The sequence below is a fragment of the Chiloscyllium punctatum genome, chromosome 52, assembly GCF_047496795.1.
Source record: "Chiloscyllium punctatum isolate Juve2018m chromosome 52, sChiPun1.3, whole genome shotgun sequence".
NCBI lineage: Eukaryota > Metazoa > Chordata > Chondrichthyes > Orectolobiformes > Hemiscylliidae > Chiloscyllium > Chiloscyllium punctatum.
This window is the reverse complement of record NC_092790.1, coordinates 40,348,770-40,373,931: the sequence shown is the minus strand read 5'-3', so window position 1 is coordinate 40,373,931 and position 25,162 is coordinate 40,348,770.

The window sequence follows — 25,162 nt, the reverse complement described above, 5'->3', positions numbered from 1 at the left end:
CAAAACATACCATCATTCTTCATTTTGTATTTATGAGAGGGCGAGATAATGGGAAGTGCTCCAGTTGAAAATGAGCTGGATGTCCTTGGTCATGAGTCACTGACAGTAAGTTCCTTGCAAAATTATTAAAGTGCAAGAGTGAAGCCACCTTCTTGCATTTGTAGAGTGTTCTTGAGATAGTACGTGGGACACTGTGAACAAATGTTCTCTCTATTATAATGAATGATTTCCTTGCTACATAGAGACAGAATAAAGGAGTTTCACCAGACTAATCCCTGTAGAGATAGTGCCATGAGAAGAGTGCGAAGGAAATTAGTGTTTAATCTGTAATGCTACAAAAAGAATAACAACTGATTGCATTAAAACTTGAGCGTTATGGACTAACACTCATTATTTCCAGAACAAAACGTTGATAGAGTGAAATATAATGTGTTTTCTGCAATACACGTCTTCACATTTGGACAAATATATAGATCGGCAACATTGACAACGATATGGGCCAAGTGCAGGGAAATGGGCTGAGCATGGATGGACATTTTGGTCAGCATTAACCAGTTTGGGCTAAAGGCCTGTCTCCGTGCTGTAGAACTCTATGACTCCATGATAATGTACATAACTCGGTGGACACCCTACCCCCCACCATGTTGGTTGAGAGAGAGCACCAGGTTCTGAGTTAACTCTCACAATCTCAATGTGCAGTTGGTGTGTAAGCCTGGACTGAATGTTCTGTTTTTCACAAATCTGTCAGCAATCGAATTCTGATAGAGTTCGCAATTCCCGCCAGCTACTGACCCCCGTACAGAAAACCAGCCTATCTTTTCTGTCACAAAGCTAGTCCCTTTTTTTGTTTAAAAGCTGTTCCTTGGCTCAAGGAGACTCTGTCTTTGATGTTTATCAGAGGGACAATAAAACGGGGCCTGACTCTCATCAGTCTCGTTTGGAACAGTAATGAAAATGATTTCCAGAGGCCTTTTGTTTATATGTAAACAGATGAGACTTCTGCCCTTCAACTTTAACCTGAAAGCATGCGCTCCATTTATACTGGTCTTTAAATGGAGCTTGCTTATTGGGACTGGTGTGTACATTTGGAACAACATAATTAAGTCTATGTGCATAGGTTAAGGTCTGTAGGGTTTCTTTATTCTGTTCTTTGTGTTTCATTGTGTAACTTTTTGAAAACCACTTTTGGCTTTTTTAATACAGTTTTTGTCTTTTTGAATACAGTTTTTGTCTTTTTTTGAAATCTATTAGTCAACTTCGCTAACTTACTGCAGGTACTTTTCATTGTGCACTTACTGAAACAAGTTGCAATGTTATGCTTTGGGTGGCCTACTTAAGAATGCTTTGAGTGGTCTAGCCGAGTCCATAACAGACTGGTAGCTCTTTGTGGGAGTTCAATCAACGAGTGTGAGGTGCTCGTGTCTTTATTTTGGGTATTGGGTTTATTGGGCAGACAAAGCTTGGGATAGTAATGGTTGTTTCAGTCGCCAAAAGTTTCTGGACGTGGATGCAACGACTTTTGAATGTTTAAAAAAAGTGAATAATACCAAGCTGCAGGAATTAGCAGTGAAGCTGGAACTGGACCTTCCTGCTTCTTTGAGGAAAGGAGAGATACTTACAGCAGCAGCTCTTCAAATAAACTTGCTGGTGATACCATCAGAATCTGCAGAGCTTGCAAGAATTCAATTGCAAATGAGCCAGCTTGCGTTAGCGCCAAGATGTAAGGAAAGGGCAGCAGAAATGAAACAGAATTACGATTGAAAGCAGAAGAGAGCGAAAAAGAGCAGCAGATGAGATGGAAAAAGAGAGAGAAGCAGAGGAGAAAGAAAGAGAGAGCTTTTGTACAGCAAAAACTGACACTTTAAAAAGGAAAGTCAGCGTAAAGGGCTGGAGATAAAGACTGAGGGTAGGGTTAATAAGGAAATGCGTGAGGGTGATCAAGCCCCTGGTAGTCAGAAGCCTATCCTCAGTCAAGCATTGACTGATTTGATGAGAAGGATATGGAAGTCTTTTCAACTCATTTGAAAAGATGGCTAGACAAAAGCAATGGCCAGAGTCAATGTGGGTTTTCTTAATCCAAACGGAACTTGTTGGTAGGGCTAGTGAGGCATTCGCATCAGAGGAGGTATCTGGGGAGTATGAGGAGGTGAAAAAAAGCCATTTTAACAGCATATGAGCTTGTACCAGAAGGCTATAGACAAGGTTTCTGGAATCTAATGAGGGATCCTGGTCAAAACTAAATTGAGTTTGAAAGGATCAAACAGAGTAATTTCGATAGATGAGTAAGAGCTTGAAAAAGCAAGCAATCCTACGTTGCACTTCGAGCGGTAAATATTTTGGAGAAATTCAAAAAATTCACTGCCTGAAGTAGTGCGACCTCATGTGGATAAAAAGAGAATTAAAACAGCAAAGTTATCAGCTAAAGTGGCTGATGTTTATCAGCAGGTTCATGAACTCAGTTTGCTTTCCAGAATCTAATTCAGTCCATGAGGGATAGAAATTGGAGCAAAGAGATATCCTCACGTGGAAAGGAAAAGGTAGATCTCAGTGAAGCCCATAAGGATAATTTTCCACAGGTTAAAAAAAAAGAAACCCTTGAGAGGGACAAAGAAGTGATGGCCTCCATTTCCTCATTAAGACATCATTTGTTAAGTAGTAACAGATAGGAATGCATTCACTCTCTTTCTTCCTAAATGCCATCGGTGTTTTCATTGTAATAAAATGGGCCACACTAAATTACAGTGTTGGTGGGCTAGGAAAACCAGATGTAGGAAAACCAGACAACCCTGGAATATTTGTTGAACCATTAACAAAAAGCATAAGGGAAGTTAGACAACTGCCTCAGAGTGTACAAGATGATCAGATGTTGATCGAGGAATACGTGCCAAATATGCTTAAAATATACATACAAGGGTAAAGTTTATTCACATAACACGGAGTCATAGTTAAAGCTGTTCCAATATTGAAGGAGACAGGATCTTCTCAGTCTGCAACACTGAGGGATGCGAAGATATGCACGCCTGAGAGACTATTGCCAGAAAATGTGCTGGTTACAAGAATTCATGGGAAGACAAAAAGTGCTCAATTATGTAAAGGGAGAACAGTGGATAAAGTGTGATAGGAGTACCGGACCCCAAACTCTCAGATCTAAAAATAAAATGTGTCTTTGCAAATCACATAGCTGATTCGCCGTACGCTTGCTGCCTACTCTAGTTGAAAATCCATTGGAAATGCAGGCAACGGAAGACCTGGAGAATGTTTATCCAGGAATTTTCCCTGACTGTGTGATCACAGATCACAATGTTCAGTTTGAAGCAGGAGGGATTAAAAGAAAGTTGATATAAAGTTCTCCAAATCTAATTTTGATCAGATAAGTAGAACAGAGAAGGAGCAAGTAGGAAAATATGCAAGTATTTTTAGCTCTGCTAAGTTGATTGACTTGCAGCAGAAAGATGAGGAATTTAAACAGTTATATCAAAAGGCATTTAGCAAGCAAGAAAGAAAGCATTCCTGTCCGTTATTACTTAACAAATTATGTCTTAATGAAGAAATGGAGACCATCACACTTTCAATCAGATCAGACATGGCGGAAATTCATCAAATTATTTTGCCAGTTGGGTACAGAAAGGAGGTGCCGCCACTGGCATTTCAGCTACCAGTTGGAGTCATTTTGGGGTGAGTACAGCACCAGCTAAAATATAATGATTTGTTTACAGGCCTGGACTATACAAAGATGTAGCTGAATTTTGACAAACATGTCAAACATATCACGCAGACAGCAATAAAACTTTGTACCTTAATAGCTATTCCAGCAGTTGACGACCCGTTCAGAAGAGTCTTGATTGATTGCATAGGTCCCTACCACAAACAAAAGGTGGTAGTAAGTATTTATTAACAGTAATGGATCTGTCGACTAGATATCCAGAGGCAATCTCATTATGCAGCATCACAGCTAAAAAGGTTGCAGAAAACAAAACTTAATATTTTTCCTAGATACGGACTACCAATCATGATACAATCAGATGAACGATCAAACTTCACATCCAAACTATTCAATGAGGTGATGGATAACTTGGGAATAAAGCAATCCAAATCTACTGCTCACTAACTAGAATCACAGAGATCACTAGAGAGATGGCATTAAAAACTGAAGAGCATGTTGAGCGTTTATGGTCAGGATTATCCAGATGATTGCGATAAGGAAATTCCTTTTGAACTTTTTGAGATCAGGGATGCACCGAATGAATCCACCAAATTCATTCTAGTTGAATTAATTTTTGGGCAAGAACTAGGAGGACCATTAAAATTGATGAAGGAGAAGTTAATAAGTCAGAATTCAGAGACCACCCATTTGGACAATGTGTCAAATTTTAGGGAACGATTAAATAGAGCTGGAGAGTTGGCTAGATATATTTAAAATATCACAGCATACAATGAAACAGGAAGTGGAGAGGAAATCACAAATTTACAATTTTGCATTTGGGAATAAGGCATTGGTGTTCCTTCCAGTAACAAGTGAGCCTTTAAAAACAAGGTTTCGTGTACCTTATCAAATTGATAAGAAATTAAGTGAGATGAACTACTTGATAAGGAGTCCAGACAGGAAGAAATCTCACAAAGTGTGCCATGTGAATGTGCTCAAAAGATCGTTTGATAGTGAAAGAAAGCAAGAAGAGAAAGTGTTCATGATTACAGCACGGAAGGAAGAACCAAGTTCAGAGGATTCTGAATGGGACATTCCTCAATTCAGAATGAACAATGAGAAAATTGTCAAACATTAGGGATAAATTATTGAAATACCTTCCACAAGAAAATCGAAATGACCCAAAAGATTTATTACTGTCAGTTTGGGAGATATACAGAAGTAAACTGGGAAGTACTAGCTTAATTGTGCATGATGTCGATATAGAAGATGCTGTTCCGATTAAGCAATATCCTGATAGGTATAACTCTCCAAAGTTGGGACAGGTTCAGAGAGAGATAGAGTGAATGGTCCAAGGTGGCAGAATCGAAGTGAGTTACAGTGACTGGAACACACCTACAGTCATGATGCCAAAGCCAGATGGTACCCGACAGTCATGTGGGGACTATAACAAAGTCAACACTGTTACAAACCTAGTTAAAGTGAATTTGCGAAAGCCAAGTCAAGTCCCACGCCATGTTATTGGACATGAACCAATTGCCCCATGAGATACAAAAACAAAGTAGTGAGAAAATTCCCACACCATCTACAAAAAGCAGTATTACGGTTTCTGAGATTGACTGGGCTTTACTGAATGTTTGTGCCAAATTTTAGCAGTGTGGCTGCTCCACTCACAAAATTATTTTAAAAAGGCAAGAACTCTCAGTGGACAGCAAACTGTCAAAAGGCATTTGCCTGCCTAAAAACTGTGTTAACCACTGTCCCCAGTATGAGCCCCACCAGATTACACAAAGCTTTTCAAGGTGGCTATCGATGCCAGTGATGTGGGTGTCGGTGCGGTGCTCCTGCAGCAAGATGACAAGAGAATCAAAAGAACAATTGGATATTTTTCCAGGAAGTTGAACTTCATCAACAGAAATATTCAATAGTGGATAAAGACAATTTAAGCTTGGTGTTGGCATGACAACATTTCAGTGTTTATATCACCAACGATGCATCTGAGACAATTGTATTCGCTGATCACAACCCACTGATATTTGTGCAAAAAATTAAGGACAAAAATTCCAGACTGTTGTGATGGAGCTTGTTGCTGGAGCCATTCATTATGACAATTGTGCATGTGGCAGGTTGTGAAAACAAGATTGCTGATGCGATACTGAAACTTGAATTAGATACGGAGGCGTTTGGTTGTGGGCATACCGCGGCCTGAATTTCCATGGGGTTGTGCATGTTTGTATGTTTACAGTTGCTGGAGTGTATATGTGCGTTTTTATACTTTCAACTGCATTTGAATGGTTAAAAATGCAGCTTTCAGTTGAGTCTTGAACTGGGATGGTCAACAGGGAGCTTTGTGGAAAATCTCTCTCTTTTCTGCCCTTATACTTCAGCCTGTAAACTTGTGTTCCATTTATACTGGTTTTCAAAGCCAGTTTGCTTATTGGAACTGTTATGTGCATTCGGAACAGTATAATTAAGTCTAGCTGGATCGGTTTGAGTTTTGTAGGAATACTTTTTTCTGTTCTTTGTGTTTCATTGTGTACTTTTGTGAATAAAGTTTTTGTCTGTTTTACAATCCAGTAGTCAACATAGCTAAACTACACCACGTAATTTTCATTGTACACGTAATGAAACAAATTGCAAAGTTATGCACTGGGCTGTTTGCCTAAGAATGTTTTGAGTGATCTAGACTCGTCCATAACATCTCGGTGATAGAAGATGCCTCTTTGGAGCTTGGTCCAAATCATTCACATTCCCTCCTCACGGTCAGCAAACCACGTTAACTTAACATGTGTGTACCATTAGCAATGGAGCCAGGAGGAACAACATGGAGCAGTCTGTGCAGTCTCTGCTTCATTAGTTTGTCATGTTGCAGCATCAAAGACATCCTCCCGTTTCAGTATCACCGTTTGGAGGGGCTTAATGGACTCTTCTTTTTGATGTGTCAGTGTCTCGAGAACACTGAGTTCTCCGATTTCAAATAACTTCCCTTCCAATCTGCTGACTCCCTTCCCAATCCCTCCCACTCTCTTCCCATCACCTCCCCCTCACTTCCCAGCCCGACCATCTCCCTTACATTCCTCTGATCCACCCTTCTTTGAGCTTCCAAATGGATTAATTCCTCCAATCAACTTACCCGGTGGTACCCTTTACCAGTGTTGATCCATCCCCACCTCACCACACCACCTCCTCCTCCCCACACCACCTCCTTATCTGTAAACCTCCTTCTGTCCATCCCCACTCCTGAAGAAATGTTACACCCAAGGTGATGACTACTCCACCTCCTGATGCTGCTTTGTTTGGTGTGGTCTTCCAGCCGCCTGCTTTTTAATATTTACATTTTTAAAAAAATCTCTTCAGGTTTAATAGGCAGGAGAGAGTGAATCGGCTGTGAGTCTGCATGTCCAATTGTTTTAATGGGCTGAATGGCGTTCTCACATTCCTGTGAAACCAGCTTGAGATGCTGAAAGAGCTCCTCTTGTTATCCTGTGAACATGTTCAGGGTCTAGCAATGCTGCTACATGAACGTTAACAACAACCTTGAATGTTGTTCAGGTTTTGAAGTTCTATGTGATTTCTACAGAACATCTTCACTTCTGATCGAATGATGGAGGGAAAGATTTTGATGAAGGAACTGAAGGTGTTTGTGCTGAAGAATCTACCCGAATGATCGCCCACAGAGATATCAAAGGACGAAGAGGATTGCTGTCCACTAGCCACTTTGTGTTCGGAATGACCCAGTGGGGAGTTTACACCTGATCCCATTCAGTTCAAACTTATTCAGACTCCTTGACACCTCGCTCCGTCAAATCGTGCTGTAATGTCAGGGATAGCCACTCTGACGCTGAGTTCGTATCTTTTGTTGATGTCAATAGGCCAAGGTATATGTGTGGGGAGGGTTTACTTCTCTCAGAGGGTAGAGACTGTTGGGGACTCTCTGTCTCATACAGCAGCATAACAGAAATGATTGGGAGGGGGTGGGAATGGGTGTCAATGGATCTTGACACGTCAGAGATTCAAGGCCGACAAGGGATTGGGCATGAAAGAGAAATTGCAGCCGAGACTAGATCAGCCCTAATGTTACGAAAGGGAAGGACAGGCTTAAGGAGCGAAATGGCCTTGTGTTATTCCAGTATACCCCAGACTCCAGTCAGTTTGTGATCTCTTCGATTTCCTGTGTTATGGACTTCACATAACTGAATAGAATGATTCTGTTGCTGTGTAAGACTGAATCTGTTGCTGCGTGGTCTACTCTGGGTGCAATTTTATCGGCTAGAGGGGCTGATTAGCCTCCTCCTATAACTGTATATCAGTGTCCGGGACTGAAAACATTGATCCTGTTCTATTGTAACTGAAATCCATACAGTCTCATTCTACCATCCGAGGAGGAAGTGATCACTACAGATGCTGGAGATCTAAGTGAAAAACTTATGACACTGGAAAAGCACGACAGGTTAGGCAGCATCCGAGAAGCAGGAGAATCGATGTTTGGACATTCCTAATGAAGGGGTTATACCTGAAATATCGATTCTCCTGTCCCTTGAATGCTGTCAAAGGTCTGGTGTGCATTTCCAGCACCATACGTTTCGACGTCTAACACCCAGCCAAAGTCAACCTTCCGGTCACATCATCAATTAAGTTTAAAACGATTTTAGGCATAAACCTCCATGCACAAAGCCATGCTTATTATTCCTAATCGAACCCTGCCTTTCCAAATGCATGTACATCTTATTCCTTGGCATCTTCTCAAGTAATTTACCTACCAATGATGTTAAACTTACTGGTCTATAGTACCCAGACATGTCATTAACAGATCTTTTTGAATAAAGGCACAGCATTTGTTATCCTCCAGTCTTCCAGAATCTCAAATTTAGTTAATGGTGATAAAAAGTTTTAACCAGGGTCCCCGCAAGTTCTTCTCTAGCTCCTTGCAGTGTTCATGGATATACAAGTTAAGGACCGCGAGATTAATCAACCATCAAACATCCTTGTGCGCCCAATACCTCCTCCACTGTGATATGGACTGCCCCTAAGATATCACGACTAACTTCCTCAGGTTCCTAAGTTTTATGTCTTTCTCCACGGTACATACAGTGAAGAAATATTTGTTGAGGACCTCGTTCATCTCTTATGGTTCTACATATATATGTCCAGTTTGGTATTTGAGGGGTCCTATTCTCTCAATCAGTTATTGCTTTGCTTTCATAGTCTTAAAGTACCTCTTTGGATTTATCCTAATTTTCTCAGCCAAGGTTCTTTCACACCTTTGTCCCCTTCTTGATTTCCATCAGAGGTAGACTCCTATATCCCTTATATACCGCCAGGGATTCCCTTGATCCCAGTTGCCTGTACCTGAGCCACGCATTCCCCTTTTTTCAGTCAAAGCCGAAATATCTCTTGTAATGCTGAGTTCCCCATTCCTGCCAACCTTGCCCTTCACTGTCACAGGAACATAAAAACCTTTCAACTCTAGCTATCTCACATTTAAAGGCCTCCCACTAGCCAGGGGACCATTCACCTGCAAATATACTACTCCAGTTCACCCCTGCAAGCTTCTGTCTAATCCCATCAACATTCACCTTGTCCCAATTTCGAACTTGAGCCTCTCCATAGTTTTGTCCCTCTCCATAGCTATGTGAAAATTAATAGGATAATGGTCACTGGTCACAAAGTGCTCCCCTGCTGTCGCCTCAGTCACCTGTCCTGCTCTGTTTCTCAAGAGTTGTTCGAGTTTTGACCCTTCCTAAGTAGGACCCTGTACATGCTGCTTGTAGACACTTGCCTGAACACACTTACCGGATTCCACTCCATCAAATTCCTTAACACTCCAGCAGTCTCAGTCTGCTACCAAAATTAAAATCCACTGTTATGACAACCACATTGCTCCTGCATGTCTCCCTTCTCCATGCATATTTGTTACTCTAATTCACGTTGGCTATTTGGAGGCATATAGTACAACCCAGTGACATCATCATCCACTTCCTCCTTCTTAGCTCCACCCACAAAGCCTCACTGGTGATTGGTCAGTTATTTTATCTCTGATTACTGCTGTGATAATTCCCTTAATCAGAAATTCAACTCCTCCTCCCTTCCTTTCAGCATCCCTGTCCCGTCTAAAGCACCTGTACCCTGGTACGTTAAGCAGCCAGTCCTGTCCCTCGCTTAGCTATGTTTCTATAAAGGCTGTATTATCCCAATTACACCTTCCTTTCCTCGCCCTTAGTTTATTGGTCTTACCTGCTAACACTCTAGCATCAAAATAAATGCAGTTTAATCCAACAGGCATTCCTTGCTCCCTGTCGTTTTCCAGCCTAACCGGTCTCTTCACTTTACTGTTTCTGATTACTGTATCTCCTTGCAGCCTCACACTTGACTCCCTGATCATGAGAATACCCTGCTCGCCAATATAGTTTAAACCCTCCCTTGTAGCACTAGCAAAATTCGCCAACAGGATACTGGTCTCCTCCCCATTGCATGGGTTACCTGTATCTCCTGATCAGGTCAACCCTGTCACAGAAAAGACCCCAATGATCTAAACATGTGAATCTCTCTGGCCCCACCCCGCAACAATTCTTTAGTTACTTATTTATCTGCCACATCCTCCTGTTCTTACTATCATTAGCTCATCCCACTGGAAGTAATCAGCAGATTACCACCTTCAAAGTCCTAGTTTTTAACTTTCCTCCTAGCTCTCAGTAATCACCCTGTACAACCTCATTCCTAGATCTACCTGTGTCATTTGTGCCATCGTGCACAATGATTTCTGGCTGCTCTCCCTCCCCCTTGAGAATGTTCTGCAGCCACTCGGAGACATCCTGACACCTGGGAGGTAAAACAGCATCCTGGATTCCCGTTTGAGGCCACTGAATCTCCGATCTGTCCCTCTAACAATCGACTCTCCTATCCCTAAGGTCCTGTTTACCGTTACCCTTTCCTACTGTGCCCCAGAGTCAATGGTAATGCCACCAACCTGGCTACTGCTGCTTTTCCCTGAACCGTCATTCCCCTGAACAGTATCCAAAACGGTGTGCTTGTTTTCGACAGGACTGGCCACAGTGGATTCCTGCACTCTCTGCCTACTCCGTTCGCCACTCCAGGTCGTCGCCCACCTCCTCTCTGTCTTGAACGCAACAGGAAGCAAGGACTGTCTGTTGGATTAAATTGCCTTTATTTAAATGCAACAGGACTGACAGGTAAGCCTGATGAATTCATGGCATGAATCTTAACGTTGAACTGGGATATTATAGTCATTACAGAAACATGATTGGTGCGGGTCTTGGGTGTGACCGCAACAAGAAAGCTCTTATCTATGAAGTTCTCAGTATCTCAGATGATCCTGAATGCATTCAGCTCCAGCTCCCGAACAGTCTCCCAGGAGTTGCAGCTGGGTTCACTTTCCACACGTGTAGTCTTCAGGGAATGGTGGAAATTTACCTGAGATCCCACAAATCGTAGGAGGAACGTGCAACTGTCCTAACTGCTATCACCACTGCTGCAACACTAAAGTTGAATGGACTTTACTTGAGCTTCTCGGTAGGTTTTGCTAAGCTGTTGCTTTGCAAAGTATCTTGAGCCAAACATTACCACTTACTCTGCTTCCAAAAGCGTGTCTCTCAACCCCTTCGCACTTACTTTTGGTTAGGGAAAGATGGACACACTGCAATGATGTAGCACTTGAGCTTTAAGCATTCCTTGATGCCCGGCCACTGACTGCCTGCTCGCCAGCCCAGGTCACTGCTTGGTCTTGGAGGGTGTCTTACTGAGGTCTTCCCTTTGGTAGTGCTGACTGCGCTGATGCTAATCTTCATCCCGACAGCCAATCCGCATTGTCACAGTCCCTTGGTCCTTTCTGTCTAATAGTACTGCATTTATGAATTCCTGGAATCCCTCGAATGCATTCCAAACTGTGTCTCACTCCATAGGGAGAGAGGTTGATGTTCCAGTGAATACAAGGCTATTGCAAAAATAATACAATTCGACATAGGGACAACAGTATGTCTATCTGCTCACTGAGTCTGCTTTTTCCACTCAATTAGATGAGATCTATTTTGATAATCCCCCATTCCAGTTCTCTGCATTTTCCCTATAAACCTTGTATGAAAATCAGTCTGTCTCAACCCTGAATATATTTAATGAGACAGCCTCAACAGCCCATAGATTCTCACTCGGTTTGAAAGTTGTACCAATATTAGGTATTATCCTGTCCTATCACATCTTCTCTGTGGCCAGAGGCAAAACAAAAATGATGGTTAAGAGACTGTAATCTCCTCACTCGTCTTCCACCTCAGCCTAAGATACAGCTCATCCTGATCTGTGGATTTGCCCACTCTCTATGCCGCATAAACTTCCAATTCTTCGTCAGCTTCTGTATCAATTCACTTAAGGATCACACGGTCTCTCTCCCTGAAAGCAGGAACTCCTTCCTTAAACTGAAGACCGAAAGAAAGTTCCTGTTTAACATATTCTCTGGCTCCGTGCACCCCCTTGGTCCATAATACTCCCACTTCTCTCCCGCGTTATCCTATTCTCCTTAATAAACCGAAAGAATGTCTTTGAATTCTTGCTAATCTTACCCTCGAATGTTTTAACTCCCCGCCTCCACTTCTGCTCTTCTACTCACTTTTTAATTTTAGCCCTTCACGTTCTATACTCTTTTCGGATCTCCATTGACCTCCTCACTTTGTAACAGCTTTAGGCTTCACTATTCTTTTTAATTCTGTTCGACATTTGTGTCGACATCGGAGGTTCCCTTAGCTTGTTTTCCTAAATCATGCTGGGCCGACGCTGTCATCAATTCCATTTTGATCAAGTGATCCCTCAACCCCCCGCCCCACGCATTTCTGCAACAGTTTCACCCAGAAGCAATGCACTTTGGCCAGATCCTGTCATATTTTATCCTAAAATCGGTCTCCCAAATCCAAAAAGCTTTTATTTTTCAAACATTTTTGGGTGTTTTCCTTAGCAAACTCAAAACATATGAGTCACGGCCACTAGTCCTTTCATGCTCTCCCAATCTTGCCTGCAACATCTGACAGGCTTCTTTCCCAACGGTGAGGCCCAGCACAGCCCCGCCCATTGTTGTAACTGCTACACGTTGATTGATACAAGGAGCACTGTGGAATAATTTTCGAGACATCTGTCCCCTCTAAAAAAGTTATTACTGCCTGAATGAATATTTGGAATTGAAATGCCTGAATATAATGATCCTATTGTTATATTAACCCACCTCAGGAAATTGGTTTTATATCAGCTCCTGTATTTTCTTTTATCTGGGAGTCTACAATATATGCCCAGCGGTGTGTCTGTCATGGTTTTGATCCTGAGCTCTAAACACCAAGTCTCATTAGAAGATCCTTCTTACTGCAATAACTGAATCCATAATTAATAATGTAACAACACTTCCTCTTTTATCACCTCTCCTGTCGTGCCTATAGATCTTGAACCACTGGATACTGTGTTGTCAGCCCTGACCTCCCTCAAACACATCTCTGTGATGGTAAAAATGTCACAATTCCCCATTTCACCTTGTTCCCTTATCATATCTATCTGTCGGATAATATTCCCAGCATTGAGGTAAATGGCACCCAGCCTGGAATATAACACCTTGGAATACTCTATAACGCAGAGTTCTTCAGTCATTCATTGTTTGTTCTCAAGCTGTCCAATTCATGAATAAAACTGTTACTCTGGGAATGAATGAATATTTGTTGAATTGTAATTTATATTTTAATGAATGTATTCATCAAATTCAACTTTCCAGAAATAAACAGTCAGCTCCACATGTAATGAGATTCTGCTGTTTAATTCCCTGTTCAGTGTGCAGAGGGGACAGCTCTCAGTAATGGAGGAAGTGAGAACTGAAGGTCCTGGGGTTCAGAGTCGAAACGTGTGGCGCTGGCAAAGCACAGCCAGTGGGACAGCATCTGAGGAACATGAGAGTCAAAGCTTTGGGCATCAGCCCTTCATCAGGAAGGAATTGGTACCTTCCCATGCTTTCCATTTCACGATTAACAGGATATTGGGAACAATACGTGTTCCAGAAGGCAGCACTGTATATAGTCTTGAAATGGAAAGCAGTCACTCATTTGTTTGGACAGGGAGTAGACATTTTGAGGGGAAGTACTGATTAAATTCAAGTACAAACTCAAGAATTGATAAATCCCTTGGGCCAAACAGACAAAACCCGAAGTTACTGCAGGAAGACAGGGAAGAGATTCCTGCACCCTTGGCGATGATATTCACATCCTCACTGTCGACTGGAGTAGTGCCAGAAGATTTGAGGGCGGTAAATGTTACTCATTGTTCAAGGAAGGTACTAGTGATTATCCTGAGAATTACAGACCAGTCAGTCTTACATCAGTATTGGGCAAAGTATTGGAGGGGTTTTTGAGAGACAGAATTTATGATTACTTGGAAAACCATAGATTGATTAGAAATAGTCAGCATGGCTTTTTAAGGGGCAGGTCATGCCTCACAAAACTTATTAAAAATTTTGAGGATGGGATCAAACACATTGAAGAAAGAGGAGCAATGGATGTGGAATGCATGGATTTTAACAAGGCGTTTGATATTCCCCAAGGTAGGTTCAGTCAGAAAGGAAGGAGGGATGGGATGCAAGGCAAACTGTCTGTCTGGATACAGAACTGGCTGGCACATAGAAGACACAAAGTGGTGGTAAATGGGAAGTATTCAGTCTGGAGCTTGGTGATCAGTGGTGTTTGGTTGGGATCAGTTCTGGGACCTCTGCTGTTTGTGATTTTTATAACTGACTTAGATGAGGAAGTGGAAGTAAGTCTGTCTATACAACAAATATTGTTGAAGTCGTGGATTCTGTGGAGGGCTGTTGTAGATTGCAATGGGACATTGATAGGATGCAGAACGGGGCTGATAAGTGGCAGATGGAGTTCACTCTGGAAATGTGTGAAACAATTCATTTTGGAATTTGAATGCAGAAAATAAGGCAGGATTCTTGCATTGTGGAGGAACAGGGTGATCATGTGGTCCATGTCATAGCTCCCTCAGAGTTGCCACCCAGTTTGATAAAGTTGTTAAGAAGGCGTATGATGTTTTCATTTGCTTGGGGATAGGGTTTAAGAGCTGCGAGGTTATGCTGCATCTCTATGGAACCTGGTGAGATCACACTTAGAATATTGTGATCAGTTCTGGTCGCCTCATTGTAGGAAGGATGTGGAAACTTTAATGAGGGTGCTGAGGAGATTTATCAGGATGTTAACAAAGAAGATTTCAGGGCTTTTCTCATTGGAGCAAAGAAGGATGAGAGATGACTTGATAGATGTGTACAAAATGATGAGAGTCAAAGATAGAGTGGATTGCCAGAGACTTTTTTCCCATGGTGGAAATATCTATCACGAGGGCGAAAAAGCTTAATGTAATTGGAGGAACGTTTAGTGGAGATGTCAGAGGTAGGTTTCTTACACAGAGAATGGTGGATGGGTGGAATGTACTGCTGGCAACTGTAGTAGAGTCAGCTGCATTGGGAATATATTAAGCGACTATTGGATTGGTAAATGAATGATAGCATAATGAAGGGTATGTAGTATAATCTGATCTTAGAGTAGGATAAAAGGTTGGCTGGATGTCAAGAGCCGAAAGATCTGCATTGTGCTGTACTGTTCTGTGTTTCATGTTTCACCCAGCTTGAGGATTCGTATGAATTGTTGAATGAGTGAGGGAATGATGTGTGTGAGATCAGGAAGCTTTGTAGGGGCATTAAGCCAAGATGTCCACTTATGGTGTGCATTCTTACAGTCACGTGAGTACCAGTACAATATGTGTGTGACGACCTACACCAGACAGAATCCGTCAAGTTCAGTTATTGACGTGATGCTGGACTTGCCATTTGCTGCTGTTTTCTTCAGATGAATTCTGTTGGGTGACCCATGTATTAATTTTTTTCCATCAACAAATATGTGCATATTCATTTTGATACTGATGAATGTGAAGGTGAAATTTGTTGGACACGGTTTTAGAGGTTTCATTGCAAGACACAGTGTGCTGCAGAATACTGTCAATGTGATAACGTCTTCGCCCAATTCTTGGTCTAGGTAGCAGATGGTTGGAGTCTGGGGGGCAGGCCAGGGGGCAGGCCAGATGCCATCACCATAAGTAACTTGTGCGATGTGATTCTGACACTCCATGTACATTCATCTGCCCCCGAGTAAGGCTCAGACCGAAGATGGAGTCGAACTAATTAGTTGAGAAATAATGATTGAATGACTGCCCTGACCCAGGTGGAAGTTCTCTGCATTCATTTAAGAGCAGAACAATGTCTTACCCAGTATCACACGCAGCTGTGACTGAATTCAAATCTTTCAACATCTTTTTCCAATGTAGGTTATGATTGCAAGCTGTTCTGAAAAAAATCAGATATTTGCTATGTTTGTGAATTGTGATTCATAAAAATGTAAATTATTATTATTCAACCAAACAATTCTCTGAAAACAATTAGATTATTAGATTAGATTACTTACAGTATGGAAACAGGCCCTTCGGCCCAACAAGTCCACACCGCCCCGCCGAAGCGTAACCCACCCATAGGTTGATATTATATTTATGTAAATAAAGTATACTTTCATGCCAACATTTTATGATACAAAAATAAAGAATGTATATTTTATTTATTATTGAACAAAGAACATGTTATCTGACTATAGTGCTGATCACATTTACATACTTTTGGATACATGAACACCAACTAACCACAAAAGGACATCATCCTCTCTCACTGGTATCTTCACATACGGACGAGGACGGACACCACTTCGACTAGGATAACACATCCATCCTCGGACAACCCAAATAGAGGCACGCACGAGAATTCCTAGGAGCATGGCATTCCAACCAGAACTTTAACCACAAACTCATGGAGTTAGACCTGAACTACTACGCCTGAGAAAAGAAACAGGACGTGACTTCACCACAGGAAATAACATAACAGCAGGAAATGACATCACCAATCCAAAGAAACCCAAACATATAAATAGAAAGCAGGAATTTTCAGCATTGATTCGCCTGAGGCTGACTGAAGATGAAGATGGTTAAAAGTCTGGAAATGAACCTCCCAGCTCAACGAGCAAGCCTACATCCAAAACCTCAACCTGAGCTACAAATATTCTCAAAACTCGCAACAATTACATACTCATTGTCAGTATTCAAAAGAATACATCGCTGCTCCAATATGTGGAAAGTCGTTGGCTTCTGAATGATTGTATTTTTCTAGTGAGAAAACGATTGAACTATCATATAGAAATAGCGTCCTTACACATTTATTTATAATCAATCAGTTTAATTTCTCACTAAATGTGCGAGCTTCAGCTCTTTACCAACAATTCAAAAATGACAATAATTCAATTGAACAGAGAATATTAGTATGAATAAATGATTTGTATTATTAAATTGAAGTGGACAATCATTTGAAACCTTACAATTTTTAGAATGAATGGTATTTAATGTGAAATGTGAAAAAGAACGATGAACATACATCTGTGTGAGTGAACAGTTAGACATTTTCAAAGAATTTTGTGACAAAGCAAAGGAAATGTTTGTTTTATTTGTAGGGATACATGATTTAAAATATTCGTGTGCTGAGTACTAATTAGACTTCATCATCAAGCTGACCTTGCAATATTTGCATTTTATATGGTTATGCTGCAGCAAATTGATCAGATATTTGCCAACATTTACAACTGGAAATAATCTGATACTGGCTTTGACTTGCATCTGTACATGATAGAGTACAGAACTTTAATGTACACAAGGAGGTTATTTGGCCACTGTGTATGCATCAGCTTGTGAAGTGTCTTCCACATCCTCCCATTTGCCACCTCTATCACTGTTGCCCTTTAATTTCGGAACATTCAAATATATATCCAGTTCCTATTTCAATCTTCATGCACAAATCTCCCAGGCAGGGCATTCCAACTCTCTCAATAAATTACTTTTGGCTTATCTCACTCCGAGGTCTTCTGCTGATGATCTTGATGCTGTAATGCCAGCTACCAGAAACGGAGTATTGTTATTTTACGCTGTTTTTCTTTTCATAATTTTGATCACTGCAATAAGTTCACATCTTCGTCTGTTCTGAACAATAAGAAATAATTTCATTACACTAATTTCTCGCATCCTACCTTAAACTAATTTCTTCATTCCTTTTATCATTATGATTATTTATAAGGTGACAGGTATTCTTTTTCAACGTAATGAAGGGTGTGTGTGTGTATGTGTGTGTGTGTGTGTGTGTGTGTGTGTGTGTGTGTGTGTGTGTGTGAATGAGAGAGAGAGAGAGAGACAGAGAACACAATTCTCTGTAATGTCTGAATTACACCCAGTGCCTCATGTAAAAGGGGTAAGGATTAGGTAACGATTAACATATGGTAAAAGAGCTAGCTCAGGGGCGATGGTTACAGATTTCTTGATCATTGGGCCCTCTTCCAGGACAGGTGGGGGCTTTAAGAAATGGACGGATTGCATCTTAACTGGACAAGCACCAACATGCTGGTGGGGAAGTTTTCTCGTGCAAATTGGGTGGAGTTAAACTAATAAACCAGGAGGCTGGGAAACAAAGCAGCCGGAAAGGAACTGAGCAGAAGGTAGAGGTGAGTAGGACATCAAGCACGGCCAGTCTCATGACAATGCTGCGAGAAGAAATCAAGTCAGTCCAAAATGTGAGTTGGAGGTTGGAATAAATGACAGAGATGTTTATCAGAGATTAACAAATGAAGATGGAAAGTATGGAGGACGTGAAGGAGTGAGGTGTGTGAGATCAGGAAGCTCGTACTCAAGAAAACATTAAAGTGGAAAAACAAATCAAAGAAGTTATTTAAAATCCTTAGGCCTAAAAGCACAAAGCATTTGGAATAAAATTGATGAGCTGGCAGTACATACAGAGATAAATGGGTATGACCTGGTAAGGATGATTGAAACATGGTTACAGGCAGATCAGGACTGGACAGTGAATTGTCCATGGGTACTTGGTATTCCGAAAGGATAGACATGTAGGTAAAGGAGATGGTATTGGTGTATTGGTTAAGGATAATATCAAGGCTATATTAAGAAATGATATTGGCACGAGGGAACAAAATGAAAATCAGTCCAGCTGGAAATAAAAAGCAACTGAAGAAACCTCTTGGGAAGAGTAATTTTCAGTCACCGTCTCCCCAAAGTATTTCTGAGGTCAGAAATAATGAGGGCTCGTGACAAGTTAACAACGGTGGGATGAACGTGCATATTGAATCAATTAATCAATTAATCAACTTGGCAAAGGGTAGGCTCCAAGTACACATCGTAGAATATATGAAGGAATGTTTCTGAGAACACATGGCATGGAACCACCCAGAGAGAAGGGTACTTTAGATTTGATATAAAGAAGGAATGAAAAACGATCTTGCCGTTAAGGATCGTCTTGGAAAGAATGATCACAATATACTGTAGTTTCAAATTCAGATTGAAAGAGTGAGAACAGAGTCACATACGAGAGCACTAGTGTTGGGGAATGATACTTACAGTGGCCTAAGGAAGGTGTTGATGGAGGGTGGGGGGTGGGGTATCAGTCAAAGGCAGGACAGATGAAGAAATTTGGCAAATACTTAAGTGGATACTAAATACCTCTCAATTAAAGTATATTTGTGAGAGAAGAGGAATTGCATGACAGAGAAAAAATATCCATGTCTCGATAAGGAAGTCATTGACAGCATGAGGGAAAAAAAACTAGGGCAAATCATACTGCACAAGTTAGACACATTCCACGGGATTGGGTAAGGCGGTGGCCTAGTGCATTATAGCCGAATTCGTCATCGAGAGACCCAGATAATGTTCTGGGGAGCTGGGTTCGAATCCTGCCATGGCAGATGGTGGAGTTTGAATTCAAATTTGGGATTAGCAAACTGATAGTGAATATGAATAGATTGTCAGGAGAAGCTCACCTGTTTCACTAATGTCTTATGGGGAAGGAAACTGCCATCCTTACCTGGTCTGAGAGATATGTGACTCCAGACCCACAACAATGTAGATAACTCCTAACTGCCCTCTGGGAAATCAAGGATGGGCAGTAAATGCAGGCCTACGTAGCAATGCCCACTTCCTGTGAATTAATGAAAACAAACAAAAATATCAGAAAACGGTGAACACACAATATTAAAAGAAGCTAAAACTGGAAATGAACGGAAACATAAATACTGCAACCAGTAGCTTTCAGTACTACATAAAAAGAATCGCAGAGTGAAACTAAGTGATGAAACTGACAAGGTAACGATGAGAAACTCAAAAATGGCAAAGGCACAAAAGCAATGCTTTCTGTTTTCACAGACTATACTAAAAACTGTAGTTCCTACAGAGGAGCTTGTTGGGATTACTGTTGTTTGTCATTTTTATAAATTACCTCGATGAGGGCATAAAATGATGTGTAAGTAAATTTAATAATGTTACTAAGGTTGGTGAAGTGTGGATAGTGCTGAAGGATGTTGCAGGTTACAGAGGGACATAGATAAGCTGCAGAGCTAGGCTGAGAGGTGTCAATTTCAGTTTAATGTGTTAGGTGATTCATTTTGGAAGGAGCAAAAGGAATAAAGAGTACTGTGCCAATGCTAAGATTCTTGACAGTGTCCATGAGCAGAGAGATCTTGGTGTCAATGTACGTAGGCCACAGAAAGTTGCCAATCTGGTTAATAGGCTTGTTAAGAAGGCGTACAGTATGTTAGATTTACTTGGAAGAGGGATAGAATTTTGGAGCCACGCGATCATACTGCACCTGGAGTACTGTATATTTCTGCTTGCTACATTCCAGGAAGGACGTGAAGCGTTTGTAAAGGGTTCAAAAGAGATTTACGAAAATGTTGCCTGATTTGGAGGGAAGGTCTTATCAAGAAAGTCTGAGGTAGTTGCCGCTGTTTTAATTCGAGAGAAGAAGGTTGAGAGCTGTCTTAATTGATCTAGAAAAGATAATCAGAGGGTTAGATAGGGTGGACAGTGTTATGAATTTTTAAGTGTACCATACCTTCAAGAGAGTTGAAAGGCTGGCCAGAGTACTGCAAAAATTAAAAATGCAATATTTGGTAAAACAGCTATCAGTATCTGGGTTGCTATGAGACAAATTCTATGAAACAAATTCTAGACAAACCTATGAAAAATCCAATCTTTTGGGGTATAAATATTAAACATTTTGAACAGTTGGCCAGAGCGGCAAAGAGCAGCAGGCCGCCAACAAGTCCAGCCTGGCAGCAGAAAGATCTGCTCCCTGACAGGGACCTTTATCAAGCAAAGACCTGGGAAGCAGAATCCCCAAGAATAAGGAAAGAAGACAGGAATATGGTGAAGAATCTATAGCAGCCTGGTTTTGAAATAAGACTTTTTAAAAAATCGTAATCAGTATTCTTTGACTGGACTATTATTATAGAGGTGGCGGTATCAGTGTGCATATCAGTCTATTGGTACGTAAAAACGGCGAACTTGCAAAATTTTGGGCTTACCATGATGACCTTTGAAAAGGTAAAGTGCTTTTCGGTGATTAAACAGAAGAACAAATGTCTGTGGGTAAGCAGTTTGCAGGTGCCCAAATTGACAGAATGGATCACACCCGTTCAGTTAGCATTCCGAAGCAGCATTTGTATACAGGCAACAGATCAAATGCTGCCAATTAACTTGAAACGGCACTTGGAGATTAAGGATCTATTTTAGTGCTAACAATATGAAACCAATCATATAATAAGAATTTCTTGTGTCAAGGAGATATATATAACAGAGAGGCAATTGGACAGAGGGGGAGAGTCCACTGCTCTCCGAAAAAAATGATTACAGGGAAGTGTCATCTGCAAAATAATTATTGGGGTCTCACAAAAATTATCTCCATGCTCTGCCTGAAAAGCTCTATCCATCAATAAAGGTGCACAACACGCTGAGCAAATATTCTTGAAACCAGAAAACAACTAAAAAAGACATTTCAGACAGAGAAAGACGAGGGAATAAGATACAGAAATTTCAAGAGAGTCTATTCTAGATGAACTTTGAGAAACTAAGTTTAATTTTGTTCTTACTAATAATGGATTTATGAGTAGAATCTGCATTAGTGAAACCGCATATCAGGAAAATCTTGTTTTATTCCAGAATAAGTAATTAGGTACAGAGAGATTGTTCAGTTTGTTAGTGGTTTGTTCACTGTTAAAGTTAGAATTATAGAATACCTAGAGTAGGGAAACTAGCCCTTCAGACGAACAAGGACCACACTGACCCCCCCAAACAGTAAACCACTCAGATGCATTCTCTACCTTATTAACTATATTTACCCCTGAATAATGCACCTAACTGACACATCTGTGAACACTATGGACAATTTAGAATGCCCAATTCAAGTAACCTGCACATCTTTGTATTGTGAGAGGAAACAGGAGCACGTGTTCGAAGCCCACGCAGACACGAGTAGTATGTGATGACTCCATATAGAGGTTGGAAACGAACCTGGGTCTTTAGTGTTGTGAGGCAGCTTTGCTAGACCCTGAGCCACGGTGTCACCCCTAGACAGGCAAATAGTAATTGTTAATTACAGAATGCATGAAAGGATTCCATTTCATTGAACCACTCCTTTATAACAAACTGGGTGTCAAAAAGCAGGAGGGTTACATCACTTGTCACACTCCCTTACCACATTTTAAGGCGAGGAGATCTTCGCTGGGTGCATTGCTTTTAATTATCAGATGGATGTTGACCTCCATTTCATAATATTATAGAGAGTTCGAAGTGGGTCAAGTGAATGATATATTGGTATATGGGGCTTAGCAGGAAAAATGTTTGAATAGATTGATGGTTTGAATGGAAAAACAGTACATTAATCCAATGGAGAGATTGCAAATCTGAGGCACAGAGGAATCACGCACCTGGATCGCAAAAAAAAACACGTTGCGTGCACATCATAGGGAGGCAATATAAATTTTTAAACATTTTGAACGAGAATACATTCAGGAGAAGGGAAGATTTCCTACAGTTTTGCAGGGTATGGTGAGACTACTTCAGGAGAGCTGAGGGCCCAATGACAAAAATAGCAGTCCAGAGAAGATTCACGCAACTGATTCCTGTGAGGAGCATTTATCTCTGGAGGAAACATTGTCAGATTGGTTCAGTTGGAGTTTAGGCAAATGACGCATGATCCGATTTAAACCCATAATATTCTGAGTAGTCTATTCAAGTTAAATGCTGAAACAATATTTCAATTTGTGCGAGAGATTTCCACAAATGGACGGACTCCTGGAAATTGGAGAATATCCCAGTGAAGGAGTTGTTTTAACCATCTCAAAGGGTTCTGCGTCCGTGGGAACTTCTCTCCCAGAGAGTGATGGAAGGTGAGACATTGAATATTCTAAGACACAGTCAGACAGTTTATCGGCTATGAATTATGAATTAAAGTTATAGCGCATAGCCACAATCAGATCATCCATGATCTTATCACATGGCAGACTTGGTTCAAGTTGTCCAATCACTTACTCCTGATCTTAGTTTCTTCGTTGCTATTGCCTTTAGATACTGACAAATAATGAAAGCATTCTCAAGCGCACAAAGGCTCTCCCTTTCAGAATGACGAGCACAACTTGCAAATGTGATTTTTAATCAGCATTGCGAAAGCACTTGTGGAAGTTTCATGGAGTTATGGAAAGATCAGATACTTACGTCAAAGTAAAAGCCTCATTAAAACTGCGTTCGAAATCAGATAGGTTAGAATGGATGCCTTTAATCGAGCAGATTCCTGTCAGTTGTTCTTGTAAGGTGAATTCCGTTAGCAAGACCAGCATTTATTGCCTATGTCTAACTTCCATTCAGAATATGGTGGTGAACCCCAGTGATCCTCGTGGTGCAGGGAGACGAACTGATTTGTTTTAAAGAAAGGCACAGGATTCTGAACAAGTGACAGTGAAGGGACAATGATATTGATTCAAGTCAGGATGCTGTGTAACCTTGGAGATGGTATTCCTCACCACATGATAGCGATGGAAATAGTGGGACAGTCTCTTGTTCTTATTTTTGGGAATTTACAGAGTGATGTAGTGAAGGTCTTTTATGAGGGAGTCTGAAATAGCATTTTGAACACAGAGCTGAACTCTCTTTTTACGTACGTTCTGCCACCTCTGCATGTTTTATTTATAAAGCTTGTGAATAATTTAGGATGGACCAGGATTTGGCATCTTGCACTGGAACATTTGTATTTTCCGTGACACTGAAGTATGTCCTTTGTAACATTCCCAAAAATCGTCAGAGCTGAAAAAAAAATCTGCAGAATTTATGGATTCATTCATTGTTTGTTTGAATGAGTGAGTGTCATGAGGATAAAGATTCAATTAAATTGCACGTAATGGACACACTGCCGGAGTTCAAAATCATATTCTCAGTTTTCCTTGAATTGGAAAAAACTTATGAGAACAAACGCCCATTGTTGCACATACTGTTAAAAAAACGTTTAAGAAATGTTGAGACGCCACACTAGGCGAGAAAATACATGTCGTCTGCACTCGATGGAGATACAGAAATTCAGAATAGCTGCCCAATCTGAACAAGAATCAAGTGATAGAAAAAACATATAACAAGTCTTTTCTTAGACCATGATCCCCACTATGGCACATCAGGCCATTGCATCAACTGCGATAACTAACCTAATTTCTCCTGGTGATCCACTAATTCCACACTGCCCTCCCAAACACCAGTCAATGTCCCCAAGCTGATGGCCGTCTGATAGTACAGGTCGCTTCCATCTCCTCCAGGCATCCACAAACAGGATAGCCCAGGCAGACACATTACTTCAGTCTGCACATGCTACAAGCAACTCATCTCTTCCTACTTTGACTCAGTAATCCCTCCTGGTCCAGTCCCTGCCCACGTACATCCGTGATTCATCTGACACTTTGCACCATTTTAGAATTTCCATTCTTCAGGTTCCATCCACTTCCTCTTTCCCATAGACGTACCATCCCATTACACATCCACCGACACCGTCCTCACCCCCACCCCCACTAGGATGGTCTCAGGACTCTCCGCTTCTTCCAGGAACAAATGCCCTGAACTGCACCCAAACACCACCACCATCCTCCAACTGGCTGAGCCCGTCCTCACTCTCAACAACGTTTCTTTTTAACATCTCCATGATCACTCTAACTTTGCCTTTCCTACACATCTTTTCTCTCTTCTAGTGTATCTTGTGCCCCAGCTCCTGACTACTGTTTGGAGGCCTGTAGAAGACTCCAATTATGTTTTTTATTCACCTTTTCGATACTTCAATTCTACCCACACAGATTCCCCATCATCTGACCCTACTTAATTTCTTACTATTGATTTAGTTTTATTTCTTACCAATAAGGCAACCCCATCTCCTCCGCCCACCTGCCTACCTTTTCAATAAGATGTATATCCTTGAATATTCAGCTCCCAATCCTGATTCCCTTACAGCCATGTCTCCATGATGCCCGCCACGTCATACCTGCCAATTCTGATCTGCGCCACAAGCTTATTTACTCGATTCCTTCCACTGCG